This window comes from Puma concolor, chromosome F2 (assembly GCF_028749965.1).
Source record: "Puma concolor isolate L17-30 chromosome F2, mPumCon1.1.hap2, whole genome shotgun sequence".
Lineage (NCBI taxonomy): Eukaryota > Metazoa > Chordata > Mammalia > Carnivora > Felidae > Puma > Puma concolor.
Genome location: NC_141684.1, coordinates 7442115 through 7455629, shown reverse-complemented (window position 1 = coordinate 7455629; position 13515 = coordinate 7442115).

The following is a 13515-nucleotide window of genomic DNA, read 5'->3' as shown; positions in this document are numbered from 1 at the left end:
GTCACACTCTGGCCTTTGGCAAACTCCTCCAGCTCAACTCATGACACTTTTCCGTTTTACACCTTGAAGTTCCCTCCACCTGCCACACTTCTCCTACCCTCCAAACCTAGCTCGTTCTATTCCCCTCTTTCGAGGAATCCTCCCTCTCCTCCCTCATCTGCCCCACGCCTTGCTAATTCCTTTAGGATTCAGCCCAGATGCACGTTCTTCTCTGTCTTGTCATACACTCTTCATTTAGACCTCATTCCAGTGCTCATCATTCTTTGCCACAATCCATCCTTTCCTTTCCTTCTACTCTTTACTAGAAGCTTCTTGAGGATTGGACTTCCATTTTATTCATCACTACTCCTCTCTGTTCATATGACCATGCCTTGTATATTCTTGGTATTTAGTAGGTATTTCAGTATTTGCTGAATGAATGAATACACGAGTGAGGTAATGGGCTAAAGATCAATCTAGAAAGATGGTGTAAGAATCTCCTTGTGTTAAGGACCCCATTCCCTTGACTTCTTCATTGATGGGCTCCACTGAATCACTATGATTGAAGCCATGCTCAATCTCAGAAATCCACAGCCATTATCACAGCTTATCCAGGGAAAGAATCAGAACCAACTGGAAAGCCCTTAGAGAGGGCTTTCTATGTGCAATGTGGAAGCACCTTAGAGGGGCCACAGGGTAGCCTCCTGTGCAGGTGGAGGTTATTCTGCCACAGCTTTCTTCTCAACCCTGGACTCAGGCGACACACTGATGATACTGAGAAAGAATTCAAAATAAATCAAAGTAGCTGATCTTGTATCACCTGTCGATGTTTGCCATTAATAACATACAAGTTACAAAATCTCATACGCTGAAGCTCTTCCCATGATGGGGTGTGGGGTTGGAGAGCCCAGCCTCTATGAAAGTCGTTTCTCATAGAGTTTGAAGTCCAAGTTAGGCATTGGACGTCTGGGGTCTCATGGCTCATTATGGAAAGGGTGTTAGTGGTATATGGATGAATAGACAGACTGACAGAAGGATAGGTACATGCACGTATGGACAGGTGGGAGGAAGAGCGAGAGGGAGGAAGGACATTGAGATAGAAGAATTGATTGAACTCAGTATTTCATTACGTCCTGGGGACAGAGGAGGCAGAAAAATTAAACACAATGAATAGTTTTCAGCCTGGGAGACTAGGAGAATATTGACAAACACCTAGTGGAGAGACAGGTGCTTTCAGAACACTTCCCTGCTTCAGAACAGATGAGAAGTGATTTTTCTCTTCCCAAATGGAGGCATTTATTCCGAGTGTGGAGGCAGGGAGGTCTCATCGGAGAAGGTTACTACCGTGTGTTGCCGCTGCTCCAGCAGGACCTTCAGATTTGGCTTCCACAATATTTTACTCTAACAAAGGGCCAAAGATCTGAATTGGTAGTGTGTGTGCACACAGTGTATGAATATGTAACCTGAAAATGTCGCAGGTGGACAGGAAACCAAGAGGTCTGTATTTCACTTATTAACGCTTTCTGGGGGCACCTGGGGGCTCCGTCGGTTAAGCCTCTGACTTCGGCTCAGTTCATGATCTCCTGATCTCAGATCCTGAGCTCATGATCTTGTGAGTTCGAGCCCCACGTCAGGCTCTGTGCTGACAGCTCAGAGCCTGGAGCCTGCTTCGGATTCTGGGTCTCCCTCTCTCTCTGCCCTTCCCCACCTCGCACTGTGTCTCTCTCTCTCTCAAGAATAAACGAACATTCAAAAAATAAGATCAAATAAAGCTTTCTGGTTCCCAGACCACAGTCAAGTAGGGTAGCTGGTGTGAGTGTGAAAAGTGGGTAAGATTAACAGGGAAAACTCCTCTGCATTCACTAATTCACAGCCACTGTTACAGATATAAAGAATGATGGAGATAAAATGCTTGGCGAGAAGAGTGAAGGGAGGTATTCATTTGGAGCACGGAGATGAGGTAAGCGAGAGAGGAATTTGAGGGGAGGCCTCACTCGTTCTGTCATCCGCCCCCTCGGCCACCTACCACGGTTGGCAGGCTGGCTAAGAAGTGCTGTGGGACTCATGACATACGAGTGTGTGTCGTGAAGTCATGAGGCGCTTGTGTTCATCAGAATCCACATCCGTACCCACAGGGACTAAATCCGTCCCTGCCAACCTCCAGGGCACGTCGGTATGAAGCATAAATTCAGGGCCGAAATAGTGCCGAGGGGGAAATTACCTGTGATAAGAGCCGTTTGTCAGGTGAGGTGGCCCAGAGTACAGAGACGCGGTGGACCCTGTGGCCAGTGCTCTGAGGACCCACCAGGTGGGCCTGCCGTGCAGGCTGCTGGCTGTCACTTCCTGAGTCACCGCGGCATGGAGGCTGGGGACATTGTGTCGGTCCCTCGAGACACCTGCTTGATGTGGCCAGCCAGCATGGTGAAGGGGCCAGCCCTCCAGCAGAGGACAGGGAAGTCAGGGCTGAGTTCCAGGGAGGCGGTGGCAGGTGGAAGCCTTGAGGCTCCGGAGAGTGAGTCCGCAAGCAACTGTCTGTCTGCATTTCTCCCCAACCCCCTTCACCCAGCCTGTCTGGTGCCTCTGCTGCAAAGAAACTCACCCCTCACCTGGCGGGAGCCCCAGAGACCGAGTTTTCAAGCATAAAAGGCAGCAATTCTGTCTTAAAGTTTGCGGTTTTTTAGTGGGTTGTGTTTTTATTTTGGGGGGGGGTTGTTTTGTTTTCTGACAGATGAGGCAAGCTCCGTGCCTGGGGTCTCGAAACAACATGCTGTCAGCTGGTAGGCATTTTCTGCACTGCTCCCCCCCCCCCCCATCTCTGATAAGTAACCTCAGACCTTCTAAAAGTCGGTTCAGAATATTCTCTGTGACAACCCCTCTGCAGCCTGTCTGAACTCACCCCAGGGAATAATCAGAGGGACTAGCTGGACTGAGGGGCCCTGAAGGCAGAGAAAGACTCGCGGGAGAGCGAGGACTTAGATCCCTGTGGCCATTGTCCCAACAAAGGGCGAACATGCAGATGCAGAGAACGGTCCAGAGTGGAGGTTCTCCCCAGCAGTCTTGAGACCTGAGACCCTCACCACCTGCACTCACCACGCTGACCTTTTGGTGTGTTGGCATCTTCGTTGAACACGTGATGCATGCCAGGTTCTGGAGCCATGAAGGTGAATAAAATGCCCTCCCAGAGATTCAGACTTCCTTCGAAAAATATGTGCCAGCACAACTTGCAGGACTACCTACCAGGACGCTCATGAACTTGATGGCAGTCATCTTTGATATCCACTTGTATGGAGGGAGGGCCATCAGCCCACGAGGTACCCTGTGTGGAGGGGCTGTCCACATGGAAGATGTGGAATCCCACACCCCAAGCTGATGTGGCTGTGAGACGGAGTGTTTTTAAAACGTCCTCGAGGGAAGTTCATTTGCGCGTGAACGCTCACTCGTGGGTTACCTTGATTTTAAAATTTAATATTGAGTTCATTAAGTTTAAATTTTTTTTTTAATGTTTATTTATTTTTGAGAGAGACAGAGACAGAATGTGAGTGGGTTAGGGGCAGAGAGAGAGGGAGACACAGAAGCAGAAGCAGGCTCCAGGCTCTGAGCCGTCAGCACAGAGCCCGACGCGGGGCTCAAACTCATGAGCCGTGAGATCATGACCTGAGCCGAAGTCAGATGCTCAACCGACTGAGCCGCCCAGGTGCCCCAGTCATTAAGTTTATAAAATAAAGCAGTGTTCTTTGTTCAGCTTTGAAGTTAAGTTTCTAAATCTTATTCTGTTTGTAAAAGCCTAGCAAAAATTAATCACTTGTAGGAGATCTTGACGAACACCTAGCGTCATTTATTAACTTTAGGATTTCCAACCGTCTTTGTAATTTTGATACATTCTGTTTTCAGCCTTTGAATTGTCTGATTACCAAACAACATTTCCCAAGTACTCAAGTCTTATAAGTCTAATAGATTACACTGAACTTGTAAACACGATGATTCTTATGATATTGTAAAGGTTCAAGTACTATATATAAATCAAGTAAAAATCCAACTTGAAACAGCAAGTCTAAATCAGTGACTAAATTACTCATTTTAATTGTGATCGTAAAGTTTAACTACTATCCCAATTGACCAAACTTTTTTTTTTTTTTTCCAATGTTTATTTATTTTTGGGACAGAGAGAGACAGAGCATGAACGGGGGAGGGGCAGAGAGAGAGGGAGACACAGAATCGGAAACAGGCTCCAGGCTCTGAGCCATCAGCCCAGAGCCGGACGCAGGGCTCGAACTCACGCACCGTGAGATCGTGAACTGGCTGAAGTTGGATGCTTAACCGACTGCGCCACCCAGGCGCCCCTTGACCAAACTCTTAAATGCAAAAATTTCTATATGAATCATACATTGCTTTTGTAATAATAATCAATTAATTAAAAATTATACATAACGATTTCACTTTTTTGGTAAAAATGTAAATGTTAACAACTACTAAGTCTGGGTGGTGGGATCTTGCCTGATGTTTCTTTTTGTTTCTCTTTTTAAATTTTTTAATGCTTATTTTTGAAAGAGAGACAGAATATGAGCGGGGGAGGGGCAGCGAGAGAGGGAGACCCAGAATCCGAAGCGGGCTCCAGGCTCCGAGCTGTCAGCGCAGCCTGATGTGGGGCTCAAACCCACGAACTGTGAGATCGTGATCTGAGCTGAAGTCGGACGCTTAACCGACTGAGCCACCCAGGCACCCCTGATTTTTATTTTCTTGTTCAAAACTTTCATTTTCTAATGAATCACTTTTTAATCTAAAGAAGAACATAATTATAAAAAACATTGTTTTAAACATTTAAAAATTTTTTTTTTAAGTTTTGAGAGGCAGAGAGAGAGACGGAGCATGAGTGGGGCAGGGGCAGAGAGAGAGGGAGACACAGAATCCGAAGCAGGCTCCAGACTCTGAGCTGTCAGTACAGAGCCAGATGCAAGGCTGGAACTTGTGAACCACGAGATCCTGACCTGAGCCGAAGTTGGACACTTAACTGACTGAGCCACCTAGGCGCCCCATAGAAAACATTTTATAAGTGGCTTGTTCTGGGATGGATCCCAAGCTGGATCCTGTGGGATGGTCCCTGGAGTCCTAGACCCCTTGTGCGGCCTCGTTCTTGGGCCATCTGGAACCTGGATGCGCTCAGTCTCTGCAATGGGCCTGATGGAGTGTGCATTTCCTGAATCTATTTGTGCAAAGATCTTTCTTATATCAGGCTCTGAGGTTTGTTATAATTATTTTTTAATAAAGAGAGGAAATGTATTTCAAAAGCCATACCCCATAGTGTGAGCCTTTGGGACCATCAGGCAAATGCAAGTTTAACTGAAGAGAAGTACAGCTTAAAGCTGGTTTCTCAGAACCTGGTGGACAATTTGCTGTAACCAGCAAACTTGATGGATGTGCATATACTCAATTAGTTGACTGAATGGTGGCCTTCTGGAACAACAACATGGTTAAGTGACCACAATAAAGGAGAGGCTGAACGAAAGAATGAGGGACTGGGTTTGAAGGAGAGAGGGCCTCACTGTAACTCTTTTGTCCTTGAAGCTGTCCGGCCTCCATCTCAGTGCTACAGTCTCTACCCAGCTCCCCACATTCCCAAAGACCTCATTAGGTGCAATCATCCGGGACCCTCTGGTTTCCTTTCTGAGTGCTCTCTCTTCATTTTATTTTGCGGATGAAACCTGGCACCTGGCTTACGGCCTATTGTTCTCAGGACTTTCCAACCAATCTTGCTTTTTTTGGCTTCCTTCCTGTGGAATCTAAGAACATCGAGCCAGACTTGAGTCTTAGGACACCCTGGGAAGGATCAAGGTCCTAGGAATGCAAATCTCCCAGCCTCCGGAGGAAGACATTCCAACTCCAGATCTTAAGGTCTCTGTCTGTTGGGTGAGAAGTTCTACCACAGCAGGAAGTCTACTGGGAGGCCTGGATCTCCTGCTTCGCAGTGCGTGGGTCCTGAAGACCTGGTGGGTCTCTATTCTTAGGCCATGGGGATGCTGGGGAATGGGAGGCACTTACTTGCACAGCTTCCCGGCTGGCTGGCATTCTACTGAGGAAGTCTGACGTTTGCCTGCTCGCCATTTTACGGTTGACTCACCTGGTTTTGCCCTTATTTCTCTGGCTTGCCTGAAATAGGCTGATTCTTGAGAGAGATTTTGTTGAAATAAATTCCTCCCCAGTGACCCATTCAGATACAGGATCTGAGAAAGAAGGAGCCCACGCCTCTTGCGCCAGCTGAAGCTGTTTCCGTGGACAGGATTCGCTAAAGAAGGTGCTGGATGTTAGCAAAGGTTTTGTTAATTGGGAGCTCCCTGTACGTCTCTCGTTCATCAGTTTCAAATCACATAGTAGATCTGTTGTCTACTTACCTTGCTTAAAGGAGCATATCAGAGGAGTATTTATTCTTAAAGGAAGGCTCAGGGGTTACCCTTGAATTTCAGAGTGAAGATCTGCCAAAATCTATGGCAAAAAGACTGAAAATAGAGGCAGTGTTTACTTGTCAGCAGCCTCTCTTGGCGTGTTATTAGCTCTTGGCAGGAAGTTAGAACATCACCTGCAGTGACAAGCTAGAATGAGGTAGGGGCTGCCATGACCAGGGAGACAGAGCCTGATGAGCGTGTGAAAAATGGTCCTGTTTGGGTCAAAGCTAATAAACAAGAGAACATTCTTTTTTTTAAGTTTATTTATTTATTTTTGAGAGAGAGAGCACAAGCGGGAGAGGGGCAAAGAGAGAGACACACACACACACACAGAATCCGAAGCAGGCTCCAGGTTCTGAGCTCCCAGCTGTCAGCACAGAGCCCAATGCGGGCCTCGAACCCATGAACCATGAGATCATGACCTGAGCTGAAGCCGGACACTCAACTGACTGAGCCACCCAGGTGCCCCAACAAGATGACATTCCAGTTAGAGGTCAACTCTTCCCTCAGGATTTGTAGAGTGGGCTTAACTTCTCAAGGACCTTCACCTGTGCGAATGCTCCCTTTGACTTGGGAGTAGGGCGGGAAATTAAACCAAGGCCATCCCTCTCTCTTTCTAGGGTGTTCTCTTGCTTCCTACCCTTCCAATTTCCATAATCTCCTAGATTAAAATTGCACATCTATTTTATTCACACTGTAGAGTGTCCGGTCCGTGATTAGTATTTGATAAATATTTGCTGATTAAATCAGTAAATGAATGAATGCCAAACTCGATTCATCCTTTAAGGCTGGGTTCAGATGCCACATCACCACATAATCACCCCTTGAACTGGCTTACAACACGCCACAACACAGGGGGAAAACCCAGAGCCTTGGAGGCAGGCCAACTTGGTTTCACACTCCACTTCTTCCACTAATTAGTTGTGTGTTTTACTTCCCTCAGCCCGTTTCTTCTTCGTCATTATCACTGTAATCATAATCGCCATCATCACAATAATGAATGCTCTTGAGTGTTTACCATGTAGATTGTGAAGCATGTGGATTGCATCACCATTTTATCTATCTATCTATCTATCTATCTATCTTCATCCTTTTAATCTTCACAAAACTCCATTCTGCAAATTCTAATATCTTCAATGGACAGATTAAGCAACTGAGGCACGCAGAAGTTCAGCAGTGGGAGTAGCTACCTCTTCGTAAAACTCACTGCTTGCCAGGCACTGTGCTGAACATTTTTAATGCACTCGACCATAGGAAGACCAACGTGTCCCAGTTTGCCTAGAATTGCCCTGGTTTTAGCGCTGAAAGAGCCATGTTCTGGGAAAACCCTCAGTCCTAGGAAAACCAGGGTAGTTGATTATCCTATTCAATCCTCCTAACCAATTATGAGAAAGGTATTATTCCTCCTATGTACAGATGAAGGAATGAGGCGCAGACAGGTTAAGTAAATTTGCCAAGTCTGTAGAGCTGGTAAATGGAAAAGCCAGACGTTTTGGTTCTCTGAGTCTCCGGGTCTGCATCTCAAAGGATAACCACCACATGGTGCTTTTTCTCTGGGAGGAATGGGGAAATGATTCTGCCCTCACTGCATGGTTGGGATACCAGATGCTTTCTAACATGTGGTAAGAACATAGTGTATTACTTTTCTACCCCGTGTCACTCACAGCTACTGCCTTATCTTCCCCTTTCTCTTTCCTGCAAGAGCCCCAAAGAATCACATCAGGTGGGCTCCATCTCATGACTTCCATATGCTGCCCGTCCATCCCAGTCTGGCTTCTGCCCACATCCTTGTCCAGGGAAGAACTCTAGTCCAAGGTCATCAAATGATCTGTACATTGTTCTATCCATTGGTCTCTTCGTTAATTCTCACTCCACTTTCCTAGACTGTAAGCAGCAGTCCATCTATGTTTTTTAAAATTAAAACAAATTGAAGTGAGTAACTCCTGAGGCATTCGGCACCTCTGACCTCTCCTTGACATTCTTTTCTGTCTTGGTTCCCAGGTCTCAGTTCTCCCACGTGTCTGAATGCACTTCTGTATCTTTCTTCTTAACTACTGCTGTCCCTCGGAGCCATTCCCTCTGGCCACCAGGGCTCTCACTAGGTAGACTCTCAGTAAGCCGTCTCATTCATTTCCCACATTTAACGGCCGTGTTTATGCTGGTAAAATTCCAACACATTTCCCCTGAGCTTCATACACATACATCCAACCGTATTGGCAAAGGAAGCATGGGTCGTGATGCAGTAACAGTATACCCTCAACTCTGGGGTTTCACATATCATTATTTCTTGGTCATGAGACAGGTCCAACACAAGTTGGTTGAAGAAGTGCCATAGAGTCACTCGGAGGTGGAAGCCACATCTGAACACATGGAGCTCCTCTCCTCTGCGGCAGGGGAGTAGGGAGCTGGCTGGTTTCGCAATGGCTCTTAAATGTTTTGGCCTAGAAACAACACAGATCACTTGGGCACCCGGTCCATTAGCCAGAACTAGTCATGTGACCCTGTCAACGGTGAAGGTGCTGGGGACGTAGGGAGGTGAAGGGATTCTGTTTTAGAAAGGCTCTGTCACCGCTGTTCTTCTGCTAGGTTCCACTCCTGAATAAACCACAGAAGCTGTGTTCCTACTTCGCGGGGAAAGCAAGAAAGTTCATCATTCTCTGAGCTTTTTCCTAGGCTTCAAACACCTGATAACACCTAGGAAGAGCCAGATCTCAGACATGTTTCATGATATCAGCTTCAAACAAACTTCAGCTGATACTGGCATCAGTATCCCTACCTTCAGTAATTTACAGAATAATACCTATTGTTCACCTGACACTTGCCTTTCATTGGGCCCTACCTCGGATTCCTGAAGGAACACCTACCCTGGACCCCTTTCCGACGCAAAACCCTAACCCCAAGCAATGGTGAGACTCATCCTTCTCTCCTTTCTGAGTCCCCCAATACTCCATCTGCTATCCTCTCTCTGTTACTTGTGCTATTCAGTAAACTCTGTTTTCACTTTCTCTGGCTCGCACTTGATTTCTATCCTGTGTGAAGCCAAGGGCCCCTGGGCTGGTTTTATGGGACCTTCCCCTGGTTCTCAGACCCAGCCCATCTGCATCAGTGGGAAAAAGGAGACTTGTGAGCAGTAAACGTCTTGGCCACATCAACAGTCCCCAGACACTTTCACGTAGAGTTTACTAGGGCAGTTGAAGTTCATCGGGTTGCTCACAGAAGTCCTTGTCTTCATTGGCCAAACTGTTCCATCTTCTATTTTCCTACTTGTTGTAAAAGGGCCGACATCCACACTGCATCCCGAGCTGTAAGCAAGTCTGATGTGTACCTCCACTTTCCCACTTTTGGCCACTTGCGAAAGCTTGCTGACCTCACCTCCATGACTCCTCTTGTCCTTGGCCTCTTCGAACCTGCCTGTTCTCAACCTACTGCTCCAGATCAGTTTCTTTGCTTCTTTCTCGATTTTTGTTTTAGCTTCCAGACTGCCTCCTCTACTCCTGAGCATCTTGCTGTTTATACATCCTCTCCAATCTATCCTTCCTAAGGCCGGCAGAGAAGTTCAGCTTGGAGTGTTCATCCAATCGCACAACGTGCTTGCTTAAATACCTTTCTTTCCAGGCCTCCCAAACTCACTTCCTCCAATACCTAGCTTCTTTTGCCTCAAACATACTCCTGAAAATGTCCCTCTTCAGGTACAGGACTCCTGCCTTTCCAGTTGCGCAGCCAAAAATCTTGAAATCATCTTGAGTCCTCTCTTCTTCTCAATTCTGCATCTTATCTGCCAGCAAGTCTCATTGGCTCTGCCTTCAAAGTACGTCCAGAATCCAGCCACTTCCCACTGGCTCTTCTGCTTTCACTCTGGTATAGACCCCAACATGTTTCAGCCAGCTTAATGCAAAAGCCTTCTAATTAGTGCCCCTGCTTCCTTTTCTGCCCCCTTTGGTCTGTTTCCTACATATTAGCAAGAGAGATCCTTTCACAAGCAAGCCAGTCTTATCGCTCAGGTGCTCAAAACCCTCCAGGGTCTCTACATTTCACTCAGGCTAGAAGCCAAAGACCTGGGGATCCGGAGGCCCTCTGCGATCCGGCAGAAGGTCTTCTTTTAGGAACATCCCCTGGAATCACTCCACCTGCTCACTGGTCTCTCTCCGCCTTCTTGAATGAACCAGAATCCTCTGCTCCAGGACCTTGCTATTGCCTCAGCTGGAGCCCCCATCCACAGAGCTTACTGGATCTCTTCCTTTGAAACTGTCATCACATGTCATTTTCCACTGCCCTGCCCCCTGCCCAGATGATGTAAGATCCCTACCTCTCTTCTCACCTCCTTCCTGCCTTATTTTTTATACGTTGTGCTTATCATCACCTAACACACTGTATAATATTCCTATTTATCTTGTTTAGTGTCTGTCTCTCCCCAGAAGAAGGTAAGCCATATGGGGCAGGGACTTTTTTTCTGCCTTGTTTGCTGATAGAGCCCCAGTGCCGTAAAGAGTGCCAGGGATGTAGTATGTGTTTAATGAATATTTGGAAACTGACCCGAGGATAATGGCGAAACTTCTTAATCCAGTCCCCACTTACTCTTGTAAACTCTCTGCTTGTCGTACTGTCTTCTTTGGACTAACCCAACATTGTGGAAATTACAGTCTAGACAAGGCCAAACCTACTTGCGCATATACCTTAAACCACGGGGTATACTCTTGGCCCATCTACTGTGCCACCAAAATGGCCAAGATTTGTAATACGTATTATATTATAAAATGTAAGAAATACTACGGGCAGTTTAACTTTGTTTCTAAGCTTACTAATTCAATGAATACTTTCAGAAGATTTCTATTAACATCCTTTGCAATTATAGTTCAGTTTGTGTTTTTTTTCCACTGTGTAGCAATATTGAGTCTCTTACAATTCCCAGAATGCATCAGACTGTTTGGATTCATTTTGTTGTTTCCTCACTCTTGAATTACTAAATGCCTTTCCCTCATCTCCTCCCTACCCTTACACACACTCGTGTGCGCGTGCACATGCACACACACAGCATACAATATACATACAACACACACCTAACACATAGCACACACATATACACACAACACACACACATACACACATATACATGCACATACATACACAACACATACATACACACAACACGTAAGACACACACAACAGACACGTATACATCACACATATACACACAACACACACACACACACAACACACACACATACATGCACACACATACACACAACACACAGTCCAGGGCAAAGAACGACTTTCCTTTCCTGCCTTGTTCAAGTAGTCACCTCCTCCCTGAAGCCCACTCTGATCCCCCACCCTCCTAAACTATTCTTTCATGACCCCACATGGCTTGGACAGATATTTATCAGAGTATCTGATTAGCTAATTTCAGATATGAAATCACACATCTATTTTACTCATTAGGTTTTAGCTTCCCAAATGCCTGGGCTGTATCATTTCTTCCTGACTTCATGCAGCCCTCTACTTCACACATAAAAGACTGGGCCTCACCAACAGAATTGACCTTTTGGGCCTTCTGAAGCTAGGTCATAAGAAGCCATAAAAGCTTCTTCTTGGTTCTCTTTGAGTTCTTGCTTGTGGGACACTTCATTTCATCCACCATCTGCAAGAAGCCACAAACACATAGAGAAGCCGCTTGTAGGGATTCTGGTTGACAATCACAACTGAACTCCGAGCCAACATCAAGTGCTGGCCATGGGAGTGAGCCATCCCAGATGTCCAGCCCGGTTAGGCCTTCAGATGGCCGTGGCCCCAGCTGCCATCTGACTGCTACCACATGAGGAACTTTATGTGAGAACCATCTGGTTGAGCACAGTCAACCCACAGAATCAAGAAAGACAATAATAAATCATTCCATTAGCCCACTAATTTTGGTAGTAAATTGTTTTTGCAGTAATAGATATCCCACCTTGCCATGTACATTGTATGCAAGGCTGGTTCCCACTTCCCCTTTCTGGCCAACCCTGCTGTTCCTAATGAAGGAAATTAGAACCTGAAGCCTCTCTCTTCCCATTCAAACATCTTGTAAGCTTTTACATCTGCCTGTGAGTAGTAACCCCCTTTAATCCAATTACTGTGTGGCTATTATGCACATCTCACTAGAGTCCACACAAAAAGACATCCCCTCCCTCCTCTTTCTCCAAAAGTTTCATTCCATTAGAAGAGAAGGATGTCTTTTTAGAAACCTCATTCTGTAAATATCATCTGCTCTTGAGCAGTATTGAAACGTGCTCTGTGAGCCAGTGCCTGGTGTGTTTAAATTGGTGGGGCACATTATTCTTTGTCTGTAGCCAACAAAACACAGCGACTTTCTTTCAGTGAGCTCATTTTAAGACTCCTACATGGCACATTCTCACTTGGGGAGTCTCCCCAAATGTTCCAAATATTGCCTGCCTTGTCCCCACTCGTGTACCTGCCTTCCTTCCCTAAGTGTGTGAGTTCCCAGGGGCTAGAAATGTGTTGTGTGTTCCTACACTGTGCTATTTACACTGCTGTTTTATCCCATCATGGCATTTGTTTTTCGTGGTCACTTGGTTTTCAATGACTTTACAGTTTAATCTCCAGAGGTCCACCCTATTTTCCTAAATCACAAGTAGTTTGTGGGCAGTATCACCTCCAACAAATCTGATCGTCCGTGTAGGGGAAGGGGTCACTGTGGGATTTAGGATCCGAATAGTCAGCTCTGGGGCTTCCTAGCTGTGTCCCTATGCAGCTGGTGTGACCCCTCTGAGCCTCAATTCCCTCGTTGGAAAAGAGGCAAAATAGATGTCCTTCTTCTCCACGTCCTTGGGAATATCAAGCGACATACAGGATATGAAAGTTTTGGTGACCTTGCTAGATAACCTCTAAGTTAGCCCTCCACTGAGATTCTAGAGTAGGGCTTCCACCTCAGTGGGAGGTAGAACTGGAAATCAAAAGAACCTCAAACTCACTCTTACGCTCTTTTTGACTGTGTCTCTCCTTTTCTACTAAATTTGGAGCATCTGGAGGGCAGCAATACATTTGACTTATATTGAGCTCGCCTCCTCCACAGTGCCCATGTCAAACCCAAACATTTTGTAAA